The following is a 24,806-nucleotide window of genomic DNA, read 5'->3' as shown; positions in this document are numbered from 1 at the left end:
AGTTGCAAGGCCTGACCAATTCTGACGTGTAGCAAGAAGAGAGGCCAGTCATGTAGTCCATGTTCTTACTGGTTTCCTCTCTCATTTTTTTTCTTTTTCTTGAAATCTTTATTGAGATAAAATGCACACACCATCCAACTCATCCATTTAAGTGTATAAGTCAGTGGCTTTTAGTATATTCACTGAGTTATACAACCTCACCTTGTCTAATTCCAGAACATTTTCATCACCCCAGAAATAAACCCCATAGTCATCAGAGACAATCCTCTCCCCCACCCTCCACCCCTGGGCAAACAAGAATCCCTTTCCATCTCTATGGATTTGCCTATGTTGAGCATTTCAAATAAAAGGAATCCTATGAGGGATGCCTGGGTGGCTCAGTTGGTTAAGTGGCTGCCTTCAGCTCAGGTCATGACCCCAGGGTCCTGGGATCAAATCCCAAATCGGGCTCCTTGCTCAGCGGGGAGCCTGTTTCTCCCTCTGTCTGCCGCTCCCCCTGCTTGTGCTCTCTCTGTCTCTCTCTCTGACAAATAAATAAATAAAATCTTTTTTAAAAAAAGGAATTCTATGATATACAGTCTTTCCTGACTAGCTTATTTTATTTAGCATAACGTTTTTAAGATTCATCCTTATTATATTAGTACTTCATTCTTTTTCATAGCTGAATAATACCGCATTGTATGGATATACCACATTTTATAAATCCATTCATCAGTTGATGGTCATCTGATTATTTCTACTTTTTGGTTATTATGAGTAATGCTGCTATTAACATTTATGTACAAGTATTTCTGTGAACATATATTTTCATTTGCCTTGAGTATATACCTAGGAGCAGAACTGTTGGGTCACATGGTTAATTCTACATTTAACATTCAAAGAATTGCCTGTTTTCCAAATGGCCACACTACATTCTCACCTACAATATATCAAGTACCAATTCTTCTACCTCCTTGTCAACATTTAATACATCTTTCATTTTGATTATAGTCTTCCTAGTGAATGTGAAGTGCTATCTCATTGTGGCATCTCATTATACTTTTGATTTGCATTTCCCTAATGACTAATGCTATATCTTTTATTGTGGTTACTGGCTATTTTATTCTCCACACAGTAGCAAAATGATAGTCTTTCACCTATATTAGGTCTCAAGATTCCTTTGCCTAAAACTTCAAAAACTACCCCATGGCCCTTAAAATAAAATTCAAATCCCTCCCACAATATACTAGGTCCTGCATGGTGTTACAACTTGCAAATATTTTCTTAATTTGCATGTTTCCTTTTGGGTCATGTGTCAGTCTTTCCCATTCAGAAGGGCAGAAATAATGTCTGCCTGTCCTCCATGAATCCCCCTGCCTAGAACTATGACTAGCATATGGTAAAACAAATGCTCACCAAATGCATGAATAATTAGGAAATTAAAAAATAAATGACTCCCCCACAATATAGCTAGATAATGCCCAGTACTGTGTGAATGAAAAGTGACATAAATGCGTGTCCTTCATTTATTCAGATGGAATAATAATGGTATATTAACATCTCTCATAAAAAAAAAAAAATATGTACTAGCCCATCCAGAAGTGGAGAATGTAATGAAAGTAGACATACTTTTTGTAGTCAATCCAATTCAATCACAGTCCCTAAAGAGTGTTGTCTGCTGTTGTGATATTTTCAAACAGCATAACTCATATCCACGTGCTGTACATTTGTCACTCAGCAATATAAAAAAAGAGAATAAATTAGTCAGGCAACAGGCCTATTACCATTATGCAGATTTATAATGCAGGCTTTATTGCACAGATTGGTACTGATGTATTTATTCTGATTCTGTTAACAATGAATGTGTAACAGCCAAATGAAAGTGTCAGCAGCTCCATTGTGAGTCTGTGTCTTTTTTTTTTTTTTAAAGATTTTATTTATTTATTTGAGAGAGAGAGAATGAGAGACAGAGAGCATGAGAGGGAGGAGGGTCAGAGGGAGAAGCACACTCCCTGCTGAGCAGGGAGCCCGATGCGGGACTCCATCCTGGGACTCCAGGATCATGACCTGAGCCGAAGGCAGTCGCTTAACCAACTGAGCCACCCAGGCGCCCGTGAGTCTGTGTCTTAACACACTCCATGGGTATTGTGATTCTCCCAAAAGTCAGCCTTTGTTCAATAAAACATAAAAGTCATTTTGAACAACACTACAAGGTTCAAGTTACTTTGGGGTTTTGAGGTTGCTATTGCCACACCCTGAGAAATTAGCTTAAGGTAATTGGAAGATAATAGAGAAAGAAATTATTTATGCCATATGTTACATAAAATGAAAAACCATCAATTTGATGGCTTGTGATCTTTTATGTGGAAAGCAGCTTTTTTTCCTTTGCCTTTCTAAATATATGATTTTGAGGATTAAAAAGAATACAAAAAAAGTAGTTCCCATGCAAGCTTCACTCACCTATTCCTTCTCAGAGCATAGCTTTCTACAATTTGTCCCCAAGAACTCATCCTGTTCTTTAGTATTATCTCCCCCATAAAGACTGTGATTAGTCCATGCATCTCATCCTGAATCCCCTGCTTCTTGCTACCTACTCAGTCACCACCCGGGTCTAAACCACTCACTTCTTTCCTGGTCTCCTCTGTCTCCTCCACTCATAACCCCCCAAGTCACCCTCCACCTACCAAGTCAGGCCATGTCACCCCCCAACATTACTGAATGAATGAACCAATGAATGAATGATCAGCCCATAGGGGGAGAAGCAACAATTCTATAATAATCTTCTCATGTGCATAAAGCATTTGTCCATACCCTCAAATCAGCACACTGATGAGGATGGGTAGGAATTATTATCCTCATTTCCATTTCACAGATGAGGAAACTGAGATCAGGGCAGCAGGATGATGTACTCAGGGTTATACACCTAGTTTGGCAGCAGACAGAGCCAAGACTCTAACAAGGAATTCTGAATTCCCTGTTCTATGTTTTTTCCATGGCCCTGTGTTTGCTGTGTCTTCCTCAACCCAAACACACACACACATGTGCACAAACACACACACCATTTCAAGTGAAATCTAGGGTGCCTAATCTGTTTCAAAACAAATCTAAAAGCTATTTATGTTTTCCTGTCTTCAGACCGAGAAAAGCTATTGCTGGAACATCTGTGATAGCAGAAATATACAAGTGGGAGATTATTTCATTTCCCAGATAGAACTGATCATGTTATCTCCAGAACTGCCCAAAAAGAAACTCCCAATCTCACAACATGCACACAACTGAAATTATCAGGAAAGCCACTGAGATAAGAAAGCCATGATCTCCTTTCTAAAGAGGTGCCTCAAATTAATGTTCAGCTGAGTGTATCTAGAAAATGGGAAAGATTAAAATGCTCCTTGACACTTCTCTTCCTTTCAAGCAAGTTATTAAATGAGACAGAGCTCTTTATGAGGGCTATTTTTCTTGTAGCTCACAGAAGGAACCTATAAGATGAGGAAAGGATTCTGATTATGCAGGGCAAAGGACACTACAGCTGAGAAAGGAGAATGGGGAAATTTTAACAACAACAACAAAATACTAAGGAGGGAATCACAGGGTATCTCCTACCAAACTACATGTCAGAACAGAAGACAGGCAGGGTACACAGTGCCACAAAGACTATGTCAGTGTGGCATCTTATTTTTTTATTATTATTATGTTATGTTAATCACCATACATTACAACATCCTATTTTTTACAAACCTCTTAACCTCCTTTCTCATGCAGGGCAAGCATGGCACCCACATGTCCTAGAGAAGGTGGTGAGGTAAGCTCAAGGGAGAAAACACTTACACGGGTGACTTGAAGAAGCTGGTCACCATATGGTTCATCTTCTATAACCCTGGTCTAAGAGTAACCTCAAGAACTAATGGGAACTAAAGGAGGATCAAATAAAATTATCCCAGACCAAGGAGTCAAGTGCAAAAAACAAAAGGGATGAATCAGAGCTTGAGTCAGAAATACAGATGAAGTCCAAATTTCTTCCTCTAGACCACCCTCCTTGCTTCCACCGGTATGTAGTTACAATTTCTGCCTCATGAATGTCACACCCCTCCCATTCAGTTCTTCATTTTTCTCTTGGGTTCTAAGAATGGGAAGTTATAAAAAGCAACTTTCAGAGGCCTAGGTAAATGACAGCAGTGAAGCCCTGACTGCCAAGACCGTGTCTCTACCCCATTTCTGTCAAACGACCCTGTCACACCATACCCCTCTGCTTTCACCAGAAGGTGGAAGGACACCTCTCAGTTCTTTAAATACTCCACCCATTTGATTCCTTGAGACCTTCAAAAAAAAATGTTTATTTCCAGTCAAATGATCTTCGACAAAGCAGGAAAAAATATGCAATGGAAAAAAGACAGTCTCTTCAATAAATGGTGCTGGGAAAATTGGACAGCCACATGCAGAAGAATGAAACTCGACCATCTTCTAACAGCATACACAAAGATAAACTCAAAATGGATAAAAGACCTCAAAGTGAGACAGGAATCCATCAAAATCCTAGAGGAGAACAAAGGTAGTAACCTCTTCGACATCGGCCACAACAACTTCTTTCAAGATACATCTCCAAAGGTTAGTGAAACAAAAGCAAAAATGAACTTTTGGGACTTCATCAAGATAAAAAGCTTCTGCACGGCAAAGGAAACAGTCAACAAAACAAAGAGGCAACCCACAGAATGGGAGAAGATTCTTGCAAATGACACTACAGAAAAAGCGCCAATTTCCAAGATCTGTAAAGAACTTCTCAAACTCAACACCCAAAAAACAAATGATCAAGTCAAAAAATGGGCAGAAGACATACAAATGGCTAACAGACACATGAAAAAATGTTCTCATCATCATTAGCAATCAGGGAAATTCAAATCAAAACCACATTGAGATACCACCTTACACCAGTTAGAATGGCAAAAATTGACAAGGCAAGAAACAACAAATGTTGGAGAGGTTGTGGAGAAAGGGCAACCCTCTTACACTGTTGGTGGGAATGCAAGTTGGTACAGCCACTTTGGAAAACAGTGTGGAGGTTCCTCAAAAATGTAAAAATAGAGGTACCCTATGATCCAGCAATTGCACTACTGGGTATTTACCCCAAAGACCAGATGTAGTGAAAAGAAGGGCCATCTGCACCCCAGTGTTCATAGCAGCAATGTCTGCAATAGCCAAACTGTGCAAAGAGCCAAGATGCCCTTCAACAGATGAATGGATAAAGAAGATGTGGTCCATATATACAATGGAATATTACTCAGCCATCAGAAAGGATGAATACCCAACTTTTACATCAACATGGATGGGACTGGAGGAGATTATGCTAAGTGAAATAAGTCAAGCAGAGAAAGTCAATTATCATATGGTTTCGCTTATTTGTGGAACATAAGGAATAGCATGGAGGACATTAGGAGAAGGAAGGGAAAAATGAAGGGAGGGAATCGGAGGGGGAGACGAGCCATGAGAGACTATGGACTCTGAGAAACAAACTGAGGGTTTTGGAGGGGAGGTGGGTGGGGGAATGGGTTAGCCTGGTGATGGGTATTAAGAAGGGCACGTACTGCATGGAGCACTGGGTGTTATATGAAAACAATGAATCATGGATCACTACATCAAAAACTGATGATGTATTGTATGGTGACTAACATAACATAATAAAATAAAATAAAATTTTTTAAAAATGTTTATTTCCTCATCCTGGAATGTTTTTTAAAATTCTTATCCCTCTTTGGGTGCCTGCCTTGACCCTGCCCCCTCTCCCCCTCCCCACCAGACCTGGTTAATTCACTTTGTCTTATTCTTATGGTATTTATCACAGAAACAAAAATAATAAATTAAGTAATTCTAATTATTAATTGTTTGTCTCCCCTGTTAAGACTAGGCATTCTAAAGGAGCAGGAACATGATCTAATTTTCCTTACTACCAAAACCCCAGTGCTTAATTCACTGCTTGGCACACTGTAAGTGCTCAGTAAAAAATGTGTTGTTTCTCTTGCTGCCTGTCCCCTTTCAAAATCTCCCCACTACACCATCTTTCTCAAGTTGTAGCTAGTGTGTACTGACTTGGAGATGAAACACAGAAGACCAGAGGGAGGCTGTTAAGACACTAATGACCAAGAGGCAGTAGGGTGGCCCCTCTTCTAAAATAATCTATCTTGCTGCTATTTACATCACCCCTCCTGGGGCATAGCCAGAAATCTAGGAACATTCCTAATACCTGTCTCCCCCTCGCCTTCACATTGAACCCATCACCTAGGACTATCATTTTCACCTCCTATCTACTGCTCCACCAACCACTCTCCAAGTCCCCTGCAGCACACAAGTCCAAACCACCATTCTGTCCCAGCAGCAGCTTTCTCCTAACTGGTCTCACTGCTTCCCTGCTGCTCCTCTGCCTCCACGTAGCAGCCAAAGTGTCCCTTATGAAATATCTACCATGCTACAGCCCTATCTTCAGTGACATCCAGTGTTCTTAGGATAAAGAACAAAAGCCTTAATTGGTCTATGATGTCCTTGTAGAGATGGCCACTGTGCACCTGACCCACCTCAACTGGAGCCACCTCTCCATGTGCTTGGCCAGCTCAAGATCATCTTACTGTCCTGTGACCACACCAAGCACTTGGTGTCACACAACCTTGCACAAATGCTCCCTCAGGCCACAGTGCTCTCTCAACCCCTTCTTCCCCATTAACTCCTGCTCATTCTTCAGATTCAAGCTCAACAGTTCTGCTGGGGACAGCCTTCTTTGACCACATCCCCTTCCTGTGTCTAGAGGCAGTTTCTTTCCTTTACACAGTTTAGACACGTTTCTAAATGTTTTTAATTATGCATTCACTCAGTAGGATTGCTTGAGTGATGCCTGTGTTTTGTACAGACTCAAGTTCCTAGACAGCAGAGACTTGGTATTGTAATGTCCATCACTACATCCTCAACATGTAACACAGTGCCTAGCAAACAGAAGGCACTAAGTAAAGTTTTGTGGATGAATGGACAGATGGATGGACGGATAAATGAATAAATGATAGGAGGTGCCATTTGTCTATTGTCTAAGCAGAGCATTACAAAATCTCCACAGAGGCCAAGCAGGTAACATAAATGTGTGAATTAAGCTGGGGGTTAGTAAAATGGAGTAGTGGAGAGTACATTGAAATTTAAAATTTTCTTGAAACCCTAAATTGGTCAAATACAACATTTGCCCACTTTTTGGAAACTTTTAATTGAGGCCTTTTAGGAGACTGTCCCAGGAAGCTCCTCCCTCAAGTCCCACCTACTTAGTCCTCAGAGAGGAAAAAGGGCTTTGTTGCTGACCGGTTACAACCACAGTCTCCCCCCCGCCCACCCCACAACCTCTGCTTTCAGAAGGCAAGTTCTACTCACAGGGAGCAAAGGCGACCTATACAAGTCCAGCTCAAGTGAAGCGATCTATACAAGTCCAGCTCAACGCTTTCCCACACCCTAAGAGCCAGACACTGGGGTTCCCCCATCCACTTTTTCTGATTCATTTCATGGAGTTTAAATGACTAAAAGAGGTTTAAAACTTAAACATGTGGTATAACCCAGCAATGCATTTTAAAAACAAAAAAGAAAGAAAGAAAGTTAAACTTTATAACAATAGCATGAACACAAAAACATTTCCTGGGAGCAAAAGAGCTGTGGCTTTGAAATTCTCCCTTTTATCTTCATGGGAAAAGCAAGTGCTTACAAACCGGAAAAAGTAAGTTTCCCTTTGGTGAACTCACAGGACCTTGGCTCTCGCCTCCTCACAACCTCAACTGTTTACCAATCTATGTCTTGACCACATAGAAATGTTCCACTGAAAAATCAAGGTCATTTTCCCTTATCTTTCTTATTCTTTTCTGTGAAGAGGATCTAATCTATTCTAGGTTTACTTAGGATTTTGCAAAATTTTTGCCATTACAAGTCTGTTTTCCTTTAACTGCAAACCACCCGATTCTGATTTTCCCTTGCCATAAATCTGAATTTTACTACATTTTATTTGAGATTCACAACAGATGGGCTATGAACCAAGAAAAATACAATGGGAGGGAAGAAAAGATACAATATTGGGGCAAAAGCCACACAGAAGATGGAACAACTCTCAGGTAGGAGATAATGGGGATGGAAGAGATAGTCCCAACAAAACAAAAAAATGATCTGACAAGTAACTCTAAATGATGAAAAACATTTTCTTAATAAAGCTATAGGAACTGCTGCATTACCTTTAGTGTTACTGTAACCCAGAAAGAGAGAAGAGAAAGAGATACCTTGGAATTATTTCAACCACATTTTATGTCCTGCCATCAAGGATTTCTGTTCTCTGTATACTTTTTTGGTCATAAAAGAAGGCAACTATATTCCTTATGTTAAATCCACCAACTCCTGTATTTTTGACTCAACACTGCATTCTCCCTAAAACGTAACTCACTAGACAAAATTTTAACCAGCCTTGCAAAAAAATGTTATGGAAACCAATGTCCACTCAAACTCAAATCTAGCCCATCCAAGCATTCTAGGACAGGTGAGAGCAGAGTGAAGTAACCAGAGAAGTACCTACAATTTTAAAGTTATGCTAAAATTCATGATTAAATGCAGGAGAGCAATTTATACTATGACACAAAATATTTAAAGAGGAAAAGTTCAACTCATCATATATCTACCATGCCTGCATGATGCCAAAAATTTTTCTTGAAAGTCAGACATTAAAAGAGCTATCTTCACATTAGCAACTTGTGATCTAATTTCTGTAAGGTGCTCATCTGATATATACTTCTCTGATATATACTATTACCTTATCTTTTTAAATCCCTGAGTAGAAATTTAAAAATTGCTTTTATCTGATAAAAGGATCCCATCTCTCATGAGAAAAGCCACTAATAAAAATTGGCTTTCAATCAAAACCAACACTTCATTTCCAAAAATCTCTAGAACACAGTCTTCAGGAAACTTAGCAAAACATTCGGATTAATGTCTTTGTTATTGTTGATACTGTTGTCCTCAATTTCTAGAAGGATTTATCCTTTCTGTGTTAAAAGCTCATTTTGGTCATAAGCAGCAATAGTTCTTTGAATGTTGCTGTGAGTTGAGGGAACAAGAATATATTGTGGAACTCAAGGGCAAGAAATAGTTAAGGGAGGATGGGACCCAAGAACTCAGTCTGTCTCCGTAAAACAGCTTTCTCTACCACTCTAGGCATGGTGACAGAAACTGGCCATTCCCACAACTCACAAGATTGCAGGTTCCAATCCAAGTGATGAGAAAGACTACTTTCCTGACTCACTTTTCAAATGGATTCCAACCATCAATCAGCTTTCAGTAGAGGGGCAAATTTTCATCGTAGAGCAATCTGGAAGTACTCAGATAAATTACATATATGCATTTCCTGTGACCTAGAAATTCTACTCCAAGGAAAATTTCACCCAGATTCATAATGAGACATGAATAAGAATGTTCTTTGTATACTGTTTGTGGTGACAAGGCATTGGGTGTCCACTACTGGGAGAGGAGATTAGGTAACATTTAATGGATGCACATCACAGAGTACTACGCAGCAGTAACAAGCAAAGGACTGCACACAGGCAAATGGGAAATCTTCACTGAGCACAGGTGTTGTCACATTCTCTGTAAGCCTCATATGGACACAGTAAAAGTCCCAGGGGGAAGGGCTGCAGCAGGATGTAGAACACACAGTTTCCCTTTATCACAGCATCTCGTGTAGAAATGTTGTTGCGCCAGAGTATAGCCAGATGTATCATTGGTTGTGCTCCAGAAGGGAGAGCTCCCCCATTTTTATAGGGCTTTGAGAGCTGCCTCGCATGCAGGCAAAAAAAAAAGGCCAAAACAGGCCATGCGTAAGTGCTAGCTTTTCAGGGCAGGTTCATGCCCATGCCCATGCTGATAGCCCTGGTGAACCTTTTGGGAAAATGGGGGTGGCTGCAGCCCATCGCACCAGGCACAGGAGAGAAAACACTGGAAGAAAACAGGAAGAAAACACTGGATCCTGAAGTTGACATCAAATCTTAAAGGTACAATGCTTAGTCGTAAAGGTAAATGAAATGGAGTGAATGATGAACAAATAGAACAGAAGATCATCTTTCACAGAACAATGATGATAATGTGGCACCAACTGCTGAGTACAATTACCTGAAGCCTTTCTGCTGGAGGTCCAAAAACAACAAACAAATTTTTTAAAATAAATAAAGACTTACACAGCTGCAGTTTTAGAAGGGCTGGGGGGGTCTCAGGCTGAAAAGAAAGTCTCAAAGTTGTAGATGAAGACCTGTCACTAATCATTTGTACAGACATTAAATAGTGATTCTGAACCAGAAATGAAGGTTGTTCTACAGTGGAGCTGGAATGACCTTTCAAAAACAGGCTATCTTTGTCACCAGTATATTTTTCACTTACCAGTGGACTGTTAGGAAATAAGATTAACTCTGCTTTTCTTTGAAGGTGGTAGTGATGGGGAGATCAAATATCCTCTTGACCTCAAAAATCATATAAATAACAGCTCAGCAATGTAATGTTTCATTGTTGTCAAGGAAAATCTTGTCCATGAGCAGTTAAGCATTTGTAGAGAAAGAGGAACAAGAAAATATCTGGCAAATGTTTTAATAAATCACTACAGCTTGGAAATGTGTCTGAAGGCACATGGCATAAATTGATTTTTAGATTTCTAATCTTAAACTCTTGAGCATGCAAGAACATATCTATTTCAATGCTCATCATTTTTTCAAATCAACTTGAAATGAGTCAAAAGTAGACTAATGTCAAAGAGCATCCTTGATTGATGTGGGACAAGTCAAATTTCCCATGTCAGAGGACACTCTGGACTTTTAAGTATGAATTTTGAATTATACACAAACTTGCATTTCCAACTTTTGCCTTATAGCAACAGACCAGGATTGCCAGAGAGAAGGTTTCAGGGTAGGGGAATATCCTCATTAGAGCCAACCTGGGGTTGGAGGAGCACTTGAAAACAGGACTGCTTTTTTTCCCTGGAACCTCATAGGCTCACAGAGAAAACAGATGATTGAATCTGCAGGAGCAAGGTCCCTGGACACCAACAGGCAGGCAGAGGTCACTAGTTTAAAGATGTATACAATGTCATGTTGACCCCTCCCTTGGGTCTCAGGCTCTACAATTTATACTTTGGTTGTTATGTGACCTGTAGGAGTTTATTGAGAACCATTAGTTCTCATTAAAAGGCTTTTTTTTAGCTCCAAGTTTTTTATGGTTCATCTCTAGAATTTTTATAAAGGGCACTATGTTTATAAAACATCTCAACACCCAGGAACTTGGCTGAACCAAGGCAACTCTGGGAAGTAGGTAACATCTGTTTTTCTATCCCAAATCTATCAGTCCCATGCTGCTCTATTATTAAACCCTTCCCTCCCCAAGTAGATAGCCAGTCTCACACCCTGCATCCTTGGTCCCCAAATACTCTTAACTGCCTCCTCCCATCCCCTGACTTTGGTTTTTGCTAGGAGACCACTGATAATAGGATGAATTCAGTGTGAAAGAGTCAGTAGGTGCCAGTTTCCTGATACCCAGATTCTCAAAGTTAGGGGTATGCCATTGAATGGAACTGGTATTAAGTAGCATCTGCTCTGACATTTCAGTGCCCATGACATATTAGTTGTTGAATACTTTACCATCGCCCTGCGTGTGGAGATTTTCCAAGCTACATGTGCCATTTCTTCTTGTCTCTCCAGTTTCTCTGTTCAGTGAACCCAACCCAAGATTCTACTTCATGAATCAATGCCAGAGTAAGTCACGATGACCGATGAAAATGTGTGGTATTCTGCAGGTGTTTTGATTCAGAAAAGAATATCCAAGGACCAGAGCCTAAATTGGGACTGCAATGGTACTGAAGCCTGGTTGCAGACTAGAAGATTGTGTGGAAGAGATTTTTACAAATACTGATGCCCAGTTCTACCCTATGGCAATTAAATTATATTTCTTATAGATATTGAATGGCATAAATATTTTTAAAGACTCTCCAAGTGATTCTAATGTGGAACCAAGGTTGATAGCCGCTGGGTTGCTGTTTCCACTCTAGCTGAGTGGAAGAAATATTTTGGATGAGTTTGGATATCGCATGATGTAATCAGTTTCTTCTTTTATCGAGGCATGGGATGCCAGCATTGTATCTAAAATTCTCATCATATTTAACGAACAGGGAAGTCAGAATGGCTGAAGATGCTGGTGAGAGGTAGGCTACTACTTGCCAGGGTGTGTCTGATGAAAGCCTTCTCCAGGCAGGCAGTTGTGTTCATGTGTGGAAAAGCAAACTCTACGGTACTGTGCTATTGAACATTGAAATTAAAAAAAAGGGGGGGGGGCAAAATCTATACCCTTAAGACACTACTTCTTCATGCTTGATTTACTCTACTTAAGTTTAGTTCATGCTGGCATTTCTATATTAAATTGTTTTTCCTGCTGTCTTACATTTTAAAGCCCTTTGAAAAGTCCAACATTAAATTGGCCACACAATAGTAAAATTGGGAAAGGCAGACTCCCTCCCACCCTCTTTTGTTAGCATGATTGTTTTTGATTAAGTCAAGTCCAAAATGAAAACCACAGGGGCCTTCCATCACAGACATCTATCATAAGCCATATTGAAGGCATTCTCAGAATCCTATTAGAAGCCCTACTCATGGATGCAGAGAAACCTGCTTGGAAATTCTGATATCTCAGAAAAATTTCTAGGGAGTCGGGTTGGGGATGGGGGTACAGGCCAGGATCATTAAGCTAAATGGTTCAAGATAAAAGAAACACCTCCCTAAAATAGCATTTCTTTTTCAATTAGAGTTTTTCCAAAATATCGCCACAGAATCCAAGTGACTGTTTAATTTTTTATGGGTTCAGTGTTTCTTCTCTCAGTTGCTTTTATTTATAATTTTGAGTATTTCTATCTTGATTTCAATGCCTCCATGCCAAAGATCATATACTATACATAAAGCAAAGTTTTCCCCAGAGGGCATAGTGGTCAAGGGATCTTATTTGACACAGGAACTGCCATATATTTTCCTAATCATCACAACAAAAATAATAAATGCAGCAATCACTCATTCTACTTAGCACAGATGCTTACTGGCAGTGCATTGTTACCAGATTCAGCTTATGGAGTCTAGCTCAAGCTTCTTTATAGAACCACCACTCATCAAGTCTTACTAGGTGCTAGGCATGGTTCTCCTTGTTTTCTATCTGTTTTCTTGTTTAATCCTCACCACAGATATTACTCCCTTCATTTTACAAATGAAGAGACTGAGTTCCCAGTAGTTAAGTGTACTTGCTCAAGGCCATATAGATAGTATGCAGCAGACTCAGAGAGGGGAACTCCATTTGCTCCACTACAAAGCCTGTTCATTCTCAGGATCAACTCAGTATTCCCTGCAGGACAGGGATTAAAGCAAATTTATTAAACAGAATCTTAAAACAAAAGCAAATGCATGCCTATCTTCTGTCCTGAACCCTCCCAGGGCCACCCTGGAAGACACTGGGGTGAAGGAGGCTGGAGTGGGCAGAGATTTGATCATCCATGTCAAGCAGGGTTTCTCCACCTCTTACTATAGACATTTTGGGCTGGATAATTCTTTGTTATGGGGGACTGTTCTGTGCTTTGTAGGATGTTTAGCATCCCTGTCCTCTACACACTAGATACCAGGAGCACTCCCCTCCCAGTTGATACCATCTAAAATGACTCCAGACATTGTAAAATGTCTTCTGGGACAAAATCATCCCTGGCTGAGAACCACTGACATACACTAAATTAGAGAAGGGGGTACTTTGGAGTTGCACCAGGACAGCAACCAGGCCCTATCCCATCCATTAGCAAGAGGCTCCAAAAGAGAAGTGGCACCCAAATAGACAGGAGTCAAATCAAGGGTGAATGAGATGCTACTTGGAACTGAGGGGTTTGAGACTCCTCTAAACCATTTATGTGCCCAGCAGATCAACTGGATTAGAGTCTGCACCACTCCCCAAGTCAGTGATTCATCACTTTACAGATAGCCCCTGTTCACATTCTTCTAGGAGCTGTCCAGTTGATGTTGCCTTGCTGTGTCTGGTTTATGTTTCACCCTGCTAGATCAATTGTCTGCTCTGTGCTGTGGCCTATGTTTCCCATCTCTCAAAAGGAGAACAGAAAAGAGAGACAGTAATAGACTCGGCAGAAGTAAAGTATTGAGTTCATTGTATAAAATCTTGTTATTAGTCTGGTTTCCTTCACAGCATAGATTATTCCTGTTCTAGAAAATGCCCATGTATCATAGATTCCTAGGACTTTTAACCCAGCATTATGCAAATCACTGAGCCCCCCACCCAAGGAAAACTATGCAAAATAATCCACAAAAGGCAGTTCTTTAACTCTTGGGATGTTAAGACTTAAGTTAGAATGAAGACCCTGAGAGGCTCCATGTAGTGAATTTTAACCTGACCACCAGGCTGTGTTAGCAAAACAGAGTAACCATGACATGGATTTAATTTATTTGTTGGTCTTGGCATCCTGATCGTCTTTATCTCCCCAAGCGTTTGTCCTGGTAGAACTGCAGACACTTTTCAACTCCAGTTCAACGCAATACCCAGGATGAATGCAAGCCATTGCATTAATAGCTGATAACAAGTAAAGGAGGGGGGCAGGGTAGGAATGTTCTAAGATTCCAAAGGCATTTTCTCCAGAGCGGCTCTCTCACAAATCCATCTGCAATCTATTTTCTGTTTCAAATAGGCTCAAGACATCAGGCTCTACAGCATCACACACATTGGAAAACTTTACAGCTTGGTCTTTTAAGGGTCCTTTTGCCTCCTGCCATCCCTGGAAGTCACAGGAGGTGTGGTCACTTCATTGTCATGCAACAGGATGCTACTAGGTTGGCTACCAGCCCCTGGGGCTTGGAAATGATATTCACACCACATGGACACTTCTCCCTTGGCACTTTGGTGTCCCAAACTGAACCAATGAAATTGTGTGTCTGCTAGAAATAACTCCAGAGGTTTCCCTCAAGTGAACTGACCCAAGCTTGGCCTCGAAAACTCTTCCTGCCATTGAACCAAGCCGACAGAATGAGTTACCTCAGGCAGAAGAACCTCCTTTGAGCTCAGGACCTCTTTGCCCTTGCCAGATGACTCAAAGGATGAATCTGATTTTTCCCCCTTTCTGTTAATCTTCCTTCTGATGCTCAGGCCATATGCATGTCTCCCAAACATTTTTACAAGTTGGGAAGCAGGGAAAGAAACAAAACATCTCATTCTCCCATCCCAGCCCTTGAGACATCTTCTGTGAAACAAGCATTAGGGAACTAAAAAATCATTGACTGAAATAGCCACATCAGAAGACTTGTGACTTTTCCCTCTTCAGGATCACGCCATCCTTTGGTTTTATCAATAACTGTGGGTTACCAAGTTCTTACCCCGGTACTTGGCACAGAGGCTGATGCACTGGGAATGCTTGAGGCACACGTAAACCAGAAAAATCCTGCAGTTCGCTATGGCAAGCCAGAGTTTAGGGAATGGCAGTCAATGAAACACAGAGCACAGCCCAGAAATCAAAAGGGAATTCAAGTGCATGAATCCTTTACCCAGTCACCCAAAGTAATGCCAAATTGGAGCCCCCTAACTGGTCTTTCTGCTTCCTCCCTTACTCTCCTACAGTCTAATTTCCATAAAGCAATCAGAATCATCAAATGGAAATTAGGCCATGTTACCCTTCGGCTTAGAACCATACAATCCAAAGTTTTGTCATGACCAACTCACACATCTCTTCTCCTCCCTTCACACTCTTGGGGACTCTAATCCAGACCTCTGGCAATCTTTCTTTTCTTTAAATGCAAAGAGCAAGCTCCTGTCCTTACCTGGTTCAAATAGCCACTGATTAGGGAGGTCTTTGCTGACTGACCAATAAGGTCCTCTTCTAGCCTCTCATCCAGATTTTTCTGTCTTCCTTATCTTTACTTTGTTTCTTGTTATATTAAATATTAAATATCCATCAGTTTATTTGTCGTCCTCCCTAAAAGTTCAGCTCCATGAAAGCAGAGACTTTGTCAGTAGTGTGGTCAAGGAAGGCTTCTCTGAGGAGGTGACATTTGAGCTGAGACCTCAGTGACCCCCAAATGATATAAGGGATCGAGCTGGCAGGAGAGAGCTCCCTATAAGGACATAAACAAAAGATTCCGAGATAGGACTGGGTTTGGCAATTCTGAGAAACAACAGGGAAAAAAATTTCCGTAATTTTATAATAATTTATTAATGTTGGCTTCTTCTCTTTCTGGAAACAAACACACTTCTCTTTCTAATGATGTTCATTATATTTGATAAAATTAGATGAAGGCTTTGTGTTCATATAGATTTACAAATTCTCTCTTATGAACACAAACATTCTCTATAGTAAGAAATATGGGGCCAATTGGTATTTTATGAAAGACAGTGTGTCCAAGGGAAAAGAAAGCCCAACTGCTAATCCATCCCTCTTCTAGCCCCCAGGAAGATTTTTGGGACCTTTTAAATGTTTTTTTTTTTTAATGTTATGTTAATCACCATACATTACATCATTAGTTTTTGATGTCGTGTTCCATGATTCATTGTTTGCGTATAACACCCAGTGCTCCATCAGTACGTGCCCTCTTTAATACCCATCACCAGGTTAACCCATCCCCCCACCCCCCTTCCCTCTAGAACCCTCAGTTTGTTTCTCAGAGTCCATAGTCTCTCATGGTTCCTCTCCCCCTCCGATTCCCAGCCCCCTTCATTTTTCCCTTCCTGCTATCTTCTTCTTCTTTTTTTTTTTTAAACATATAATGTATTATTTGTTTCAGAGATACAGGTCTGTGATTCAACAGTCTTAACAATTCACAGCGCTCACCATAGCACATACCCTCCCCAATGTCTATCACCCAGCCACCCCATCCCTCCCACCCCCCACCACTCCAGGACCTTTTAAATGTTTTCTCCCAGTCTAAATTCATCTCTATGCATTGAGAAAATAGGGATAAAGCAAATGAAGTGTCATCTTGACCAATACCGAAAAGCCTGCTTTATAGAGCAAAGAGGTGAAGGCCTAATTCTCTAGGAGAATTAAAAAAGACAGCCCAGAGGCCTTTCCTCAGAGAGGCTAAATGCTAATTCATGGTTACTCTAAGTCTCAGCATTACTGGATGCATTTCCTTTTATTCAGGAGAGATAGTATTAAAGGTGTCAGGAATCCTTAAAATGTATATGAGATACACATACCAAAGCTTAGTTTAGAGCAAGGAATTACCTGCCAGGTAATAATACCTTTGGGATGGATGGAAGAATTTAGGCCACACATTTGTAATTAGATTATGCCAAAAGATCCTAAGGTGATTTGACCTCTTTATGTGCCTCTGAATAAGGAGCCATAGGGGAAACCAGGCCCATCAATCACCCAGCATACAGAAAGGATCTTATAAACTATTTCACCCCAAGGTAATGGCAACTTACCTGCTACCTCTCCTACACATGTTTACAATTTCATTTTGCTAAAAATATTATTGAGCATCTGCTATGAACAAGGCTTACTATTCACTGATTAAAATTGACTTATTTCGGTGATTCTTAATAGGATGAAGCTATTAGAAGTAGGTTGGATGGGGGAGGGGGCATAAATACTTTGAAAAAGAATATGAGTAATAACCCTGTTGTTTCCATGATATAAACTAGAGAAATTAAAGCTCAACCCAAATCTTCTTGCTTAGTGGCCTTGTGCCAGTTGACCCCAAACCCTGAGGCTCAGTAATTCTATCTCCTCTCTTTGTCCCTCACCCCTGGAGGAGGTATAAGCTTCCTACAGCTGCTATCTTGTTGCCAACTCCTATGGGCTTCTCAGCCTCTCTTCCATCACTCATATAACCAATTCTCTACTTTATAGCCCCTTGAATTTAAATACATAGAGTGTTCTGTTTTTCTGGTTGAATCCTAATTGACACAGAGACCATACGTAACACATCCATGGTCATAGTTGAAAGAGGTAAGGCTGAGAATGAAATTCAAGTCTGTGTACCTCCAATAATCACACTCCTTCCACTACTTCTTGCTGCTTGGATGAATTAATTCACTCGGTGAATATTTATTGAGTTCTCACTCTCTGCTGGGCACTGTATTAGCAAGTAGATAAATAAGATTCTGAAAGCAAAGGCTTATGGCTGGGAAAGACGTCAGAGGTAGCCCTAGTTTGGACTCTGTTTATAGACGAAAGGCATTAAGAGGATTCCCTTTGCAAGGGTCAGCCTGGTTCATTGTTCTCCCTGTGTTTATGGCCACAGACTCCAAATGAAAACTCTAGTACTGAGGGGATGCTTCCCAGACCCCAATGTCTAAGAACAAATCACAAGAATATCCTAACTTTAGGAAATGGCAATGTTTATTTACTATAACTTCAGGAGAGACACCTGTCCTCAGAGACAGTCAGAGTATCTGAACCCAACTCTCACAACCCCGATTCATGGATACATCCTGCTCAAGCCCACTGGTGTGTTCTCCTGTTTGGTTGGGTCCCCAGCCCACCTCCTCCATGGAGATACACTGGCAGAAGTCTAGTCTAGCTTCAGCACTGCGATATTACTCATGTTTGGACTGCTCCCATAGAAGGCAACCCCCAAATGATACCATGAAATCCAGCTTGCTTTTCTTCCTCTTCCTATATTTTACCAGTAGAGGAATGGGGTGATCATAAACTCCATCTTGCATGCCTCATCTCTTTCTTTATCTTATCAGCAGGGGAAGGGTGGAAGCATATGGCAGTGACACAGAGGCAGTGGGGAATTACTGAGAAGCTGAGCATGTCCATTTTAATGTTTATGGGGTTTAGGCACAGCTAGAAGGAATTTGGTAAGATACATATATAGGAGGGCTTTTGTTTTGTATGTGTGAAGCTGAGTGCCTGGCTTTAAGGTTTATGGATTTTAGAGATGAGCTCCTGAATGTATTACACTCCATGCCCAGTGTAGCCCAACAAAGAATCTGAGGCAAAGAAAGATGACATAACTTGCCCAAAGTCACAATCCAAACTGTTGCAAAAAGAATTGATAAGGTCAGCCATTAAAGTTTTTCTTAGACAGAAAAGGTATCTGCTTCATTTGGTTTTCCCAATAAAACATTTTAAACCACTTTTTACACATACACACACACACACACACACACACACACAATTGTAAGTTTAGAAACCCTCGGGAAATATACTATAAATAATTACATGAAAGAAGATTAGGCAAACTTAGAGAGCAAAAGCAGTTCTACAATTCAGAATATCTTCCCTCAATAAAACTGCCGATTTACATAAGAAAACAAGCCCCTAAAGATATCTAGGAGCCTCTGTATGCACAGGAAATATAATGGTCTATAACTGACCAAGTACACTGCCCTCCCTTCAGCATGGGGATCACTGAAGTCAATAAATTAAAAAAAAAACACATACCCGGGTGTGTATGAATTTTCAGTATTAAATCATATGTTTCATTGGGATTTGCAGTACTGATTAAGAAAATAAATGTAATTTTTTTCTACTCTAGAAATTAAAAACCTCAGTCCTTAGATTGAGTGACTTTATCACCTTCCTCTGTCAAACACACTTGGATCTCAGCCAACTCTTGACCTCAACTGGGAATAATTCACAATAAGTGTTGACTCAGACAAACAAAAATGATGTTTTAAAATTTGCATGTGATGGTGTAAACACATGTCCACAAATTCCTTGATGCTGCTCTCATTAAGAGTGCAATCTCATTCCACTCCCCTTCAACATGGCCCCCTTCTAAGGAAGAGAAGGCAGTGGACTTCTTTGTGACTTCTGGAGCTGGATCCATTAAAATACACCTGGCTCTCTTTCCTCTTGAAGAGACATAAACTCCTCTCTCCTCTCCTTTTGGACAGAGACCTCTAGAACCCTGAGCCACCATGTAAGAGTCTGGCTACCTTATAACCACCATACTGGAGACACCACAGAGAGAGAGATGAGCAAGAAATTCCAGCTATTTTAGTCTTCCAAGCCCAGACACCAAACATGAGTGACGATGCCTTTAAGATGACCCCAGGTTAGCCACCATCTGATTTTAAATGCTTTAATGACCCCAAGTGGGAAACATCTAGTTCAGCCCTATCAGCCTGCAGGATGTGAGAGAGATAATATAAATGATTACTATTGTTCTATGCCATCAAATTGGGATGGTTTATTATATAGCAATTAATAACCATAACATCCTGAGAAATAAATTGTTCTTTTTCTACTTGGTGGATCTCTGGTACTTTTTAGCTGCCTGGTATTTTATTCCCTTTGAGGAACTCTTCCCCTCCCCAATTCCATGTGATTTTTCTGGAGTTGTCTACCAGGTAACCTGGAGTTCTCTGCCTCAGGGACAGATAATAGCCCAACCTGACCAATCAGAGAAGCCCACCCTGCAGATAGTGATTGATCTACGCCAGGGGATATGTTACCCTGCAGAACAAATCAGAGACCTTGGAGGGGTCTAGACTCTAGACTCTAGAAAAAGGAGATGCTGCCCTTTTCTCTGGATTCTCTAACTGTGGGATGACATTTCTGCAGACAAGGAGAAGACAGTTGGTCTAGAAATAAAGATAGGGAGAACGCAGAGTACAGAGATAGAGGTGTGGAAAGCAGAGACTTTGAGGCAATGGAGAGACAAAGACAGCAACTGAGTCATGATGCCTGAAACCCTTGCCTCTACTCATAGTGAAGCCAGGATCCATTTCCTTAGACTTTTCACACATGTGAATTAATAAAACCTAACTTATGCTTAAGCTAGTTTGAGTTTGGTTTCTGACACTTGCAAAAAGAGTTCTGTTTAATTAAGTATGCTTTTAGAAAGAAGGGGTCAGGAAACAGCTAAAGAGATAGATACGATTTTAGCAGAAATGAATTACAATTATAATTATTCATACAAATGCTACATGCCAATGTTGGAAAACAAAATATGCAATTAATTTTTAATACACATTAACATAGTAAATCCAACTGAAAACAAAGGAATAAAAGTACAAAACTGAGGAGTTAGGATAAAGATTGGAATTTGACTTAATAATTATTTTACTTTAGGATGCAAATGTTACTTTAAGACCCAAATTAGTGGTTTAAAATATTTATTATCTCACAGTTTCTATGAGTCAGGTATCCAGGAGCAGCTCAGCTGGGTCTTTTGTCTCAGGATCTCTTAGGCTACAATCAAAGTGTCAGCCAGAGCTGGGGTCTCATGTGAAGGCTCAAGTGGGGAAGGATCCACTTCCAACTTCACCTATATAATTACTAGCAGGATTTATATCCTCATGGGCTATGGGCTGAGAGTCTCAGTTCCTCACTGGATATTGGCAAGAGGACACTCTCAGTTCTTTGCCACATGAACTTCTCTGAAGGGCAGCTAATAACATGGCAGCAGGCTACCATCAGGATAAGCAAATGAGAAAGAGAGTAAGAGCAAGACAGAAGTTACAGTCTTTTAAAAGCTAATCCCAGAAGTGACACCCCATCACTCTGCCCTATTCTACTCTAAAAAGCATGTAACTATGTTCAGCTCAGTCTTACACAAGGGCATGAATACCAGGAGGCAGGGAACATTGAGAGCCATTTTAGGAGCTAAGTACCTCTGCAGGGATATTCTCACTCCATGATGAGAAGCCAAACTTAAAGCCACAAGTGTCTTTCTTTGGTACAGAAATTGATCCTCTTAGGAAATTGAAGGGAGGGGATTTATAAAACCTAGACTCATCCAGAATTTCTCTATATTATAGGATTATGGTCAACAGTAGCTTTGGAAGTGAAAACCAGATTGGTCTCATTTCCTTTTAGTTTGTTAGTAAATGGTTGAAGAGTAGGAGTGGTGGATGGTGTTCATCATGGTACTGGACCTTCCCCAAGCCTCAGGTATGCCAGCATCAAAACTTTCTTGGTCTAAAGGAAGACTGGATTTGGACCAATACCTTCCCATCCAAGCCAGAAAAGTCACTCTTATCTGGCGCCACTACTTGGGTCTGTAGAAATGGTAGCTATAGTTCAGAGTAAATGAATCTGATGGATTTAGAAGAACATCACAAGCTATCTGCTTATCAGAAGCACTTGAGTGCCCCCCCATTTCAAAAAAATATTTGTTCCTCCTTCTTTCCAGCCACTAATTACTCCATAAAATCCTGTTTGGCTACTGTAAATATGTTCCTCCAGCTAAATGAATCTGTAAAACCAAAATGACACCATTAGAACAACTCTTTGCTAAGCTTTTAAAAAGGGCTATCGTTACTCATATTTGGCACAAGAAAAACAATGAAAAAATTTGCATAAAAATTATTGAATGTAGAATTTTAAAAGAAGTTTTAGATTCTAGGGTGCCTTATTCTAAAATTAGGTGCACTTTTTTTAGAGAGGCATATATAAAAGGAATTATTATTCATCATTTAGTTACTTTTTCCCCCCACATAGAGAGGTACATTCTAGATTTTGCATGTTTGCTACTTATTCTTGAATAAGTGCCTCCATACCCCCCCCCCCGCCATATAAAGACAATGTTAGATTGTCCCTGAAGAACAAGAGGCACTAGCTGATAGCTTGGAGATCTCTCTTATAAGCATGTTTCCTGTGTGGGATGGCCAACTGAGGTAAAGAGTAAAGCAACAACAGAGAATTTTCTCAGCTTGATTCAAGTTGTGTACATGTCAAATTCATTCAAGAACACAAAAAATAACCTGCCACCTACCTATTAAACCAAGATATGTGATCTACAGAGAAATACTGTATGTATGAAAGCTCTGCTACAAAAGTGTTTCCCGTCACCAAAATACCAATATAATAATTGATACTTTATTGTTGGTTCTGACCTTCAAAATTATAATCAACCCTCCTGATGTTCCTTCCCAAGTTGGGTATGAACAATCTAAGACCTGGAGTTTTCTATGAGAAGTAGCTTGGATGTTCCTCTCTTTTCCTACAATCTTCAACCCAAAGAATACAAGCAAGGTCAGAAAGGACAACTGTCTCCACTCTGTAGTCTCACTTAGTGTTGTCCATGAAAGGCACTTCACATGGGCAGGAGACTACACTGGTTAGAACAGCTGTCTGTTCTAACAGATGATGAGTAACATCATCAGCACACATCTCCAGGAACTCCAAGATGGAAATGGTCCTTGAAGCCATTTTGAAGTGGCCTGCTTGAATATACAATTTCACTGGATGCAACTGTGACATAGAACATGATAAGCAAACAGTTGGCTTATTGGTCTTCATTCTTAGATCCTCCAACTTGGATGGAAGAGTCCTATCCTTTCCACCTACTCATGGGAACACCACACGTAATATTTCTGTGTTCTAGCTCCCTACCTTGATAGGTGGTTCTTAGTTATGAACTACTGAGAACTTCCTATCTGGTCTTAAATTATTTTTAGCAATTTGATCTAAAGGCCCAGATTACATATTATGGTTATCCAAATATTCATTCCATTCCTCCCCCACTGGGAAGCAGACATACAGTTTGGGAAGATTTACCACATTCCCAGAACCCCCACTCAGTTCGGTTGTGCTGAGGTCTTTCCCTTCCCACAGGAGACAGGCTTGTGGTGAAAATACAGGTTATGGTGTCAGAGAGCCTGAGTTCTAACCCTAGTTCTGCCTTACTCTCTCTGGTCTTCATTTTCTTCATCTTATCACATTGGGGATAATCATGGTTCCACTTTACAGGCATGTTGCAATGGTTAGATGAGATCATCTATGTAAAGTGCTTTTAACAGTTCCTATAGTAGGTGTTCAAAACATAGCGTAACACTGGGATATAGTAGGGCTCAATAACAAGGCAGCTGTATCATCATTATATTGGCAGTACCAAAGTTGTAGGATTTGAGTCTCTGCATTCAGAAACCAAAAAACCTCAGAGGGTTACAAGGCATGAGATTTCAAATGAAACTATTCAAGTTGGGTGGGAAAGAGCTTGAACAGGTCAGTAGCTGGGCAATTGCCTTGTGTGTCCTGTGGCAAGAGTGATGGAGGGACAAGGAAAACACCAGCTCCTGAACCTTTGGAGTCATTCTCCCAACCTCTAGGAGTTTGTTAGCAAAGTCCTAGCCCTAAGGCTAAAGAAACTTAGGAGTATCAAATACAACCCCCTAATTTTTCAGATGTAGAAATGGAAGGCCAGGAGGCAAAATAACTTGCCCATGGCCAGGCAACTGGTTTGTGGTAAATGTAGTGATACAATAAGATCTCCTGACATCCAGGCCAGTATCTTTTACCCACCAGCCAGGAATCTAATTAGCTTTGACTACAATAGTCTCATGAAAGCACTCAAGGTGTCACAACCTGCAAGTCAACTTGATGCATCAAAAAACCCCAGTCTAACTTTTTACTATTGAGAGGTAAAAAGAGAAATGTGGACCACAAGTTTATTCCCATCAGTGAGAAGCACAGAAAACAAATACACTAAAATTTCCAAACAACTGAATCATTAAATAGAATGTATACTTAAACTAGGGCATCAGTCTATACATAAAACAGGGTAAACCACAGAACACAAACTAGGCACTGGCAGAATGGGGAAGGATGGGATGTTAACAAAAATGGTCCAAGCTAGAGGTGCCTGGGTGTCTCAGTTGGTTAAGCATCCAACCCTTGATTTTGGCTCAGGTCATGATCTCAGGATTGTGAGATTGAGCCTGTGTCAGGTTCCATGCTGGGCAAGGAGCCTTCTTGGGATTCTCTCTCTCCCTCTCTCTCTACCCCACTCCCCATTCTCATGCGTACACACTCTCTCTCTCAAAAAAGAAGGAAGGAAGGAAGGAAGGAAGGAAGGAAGGAAGGAAGGAAGGAA

The sequence above is a fragment of the Neomonachus schauinslandi genome, chromosome 1, assembly GCF_002201575.2.
Source record: "Neomonachus schauinslandi chromosome 1, ASM220157v2, whole genome shotgun sequence".
Classification (NCBI taxonomy): domain Eukaryota; kingdom Metazoa; phylum Chordata; class Mammalia; order Carnivora; family Phocidae; genus Neomonachus; species Neomonachus schauinslandi.
The sequence above is the reverse complement of the archived record's forward strand: the minus strand, read 5'-3'. Positions refer to the sequence as shown.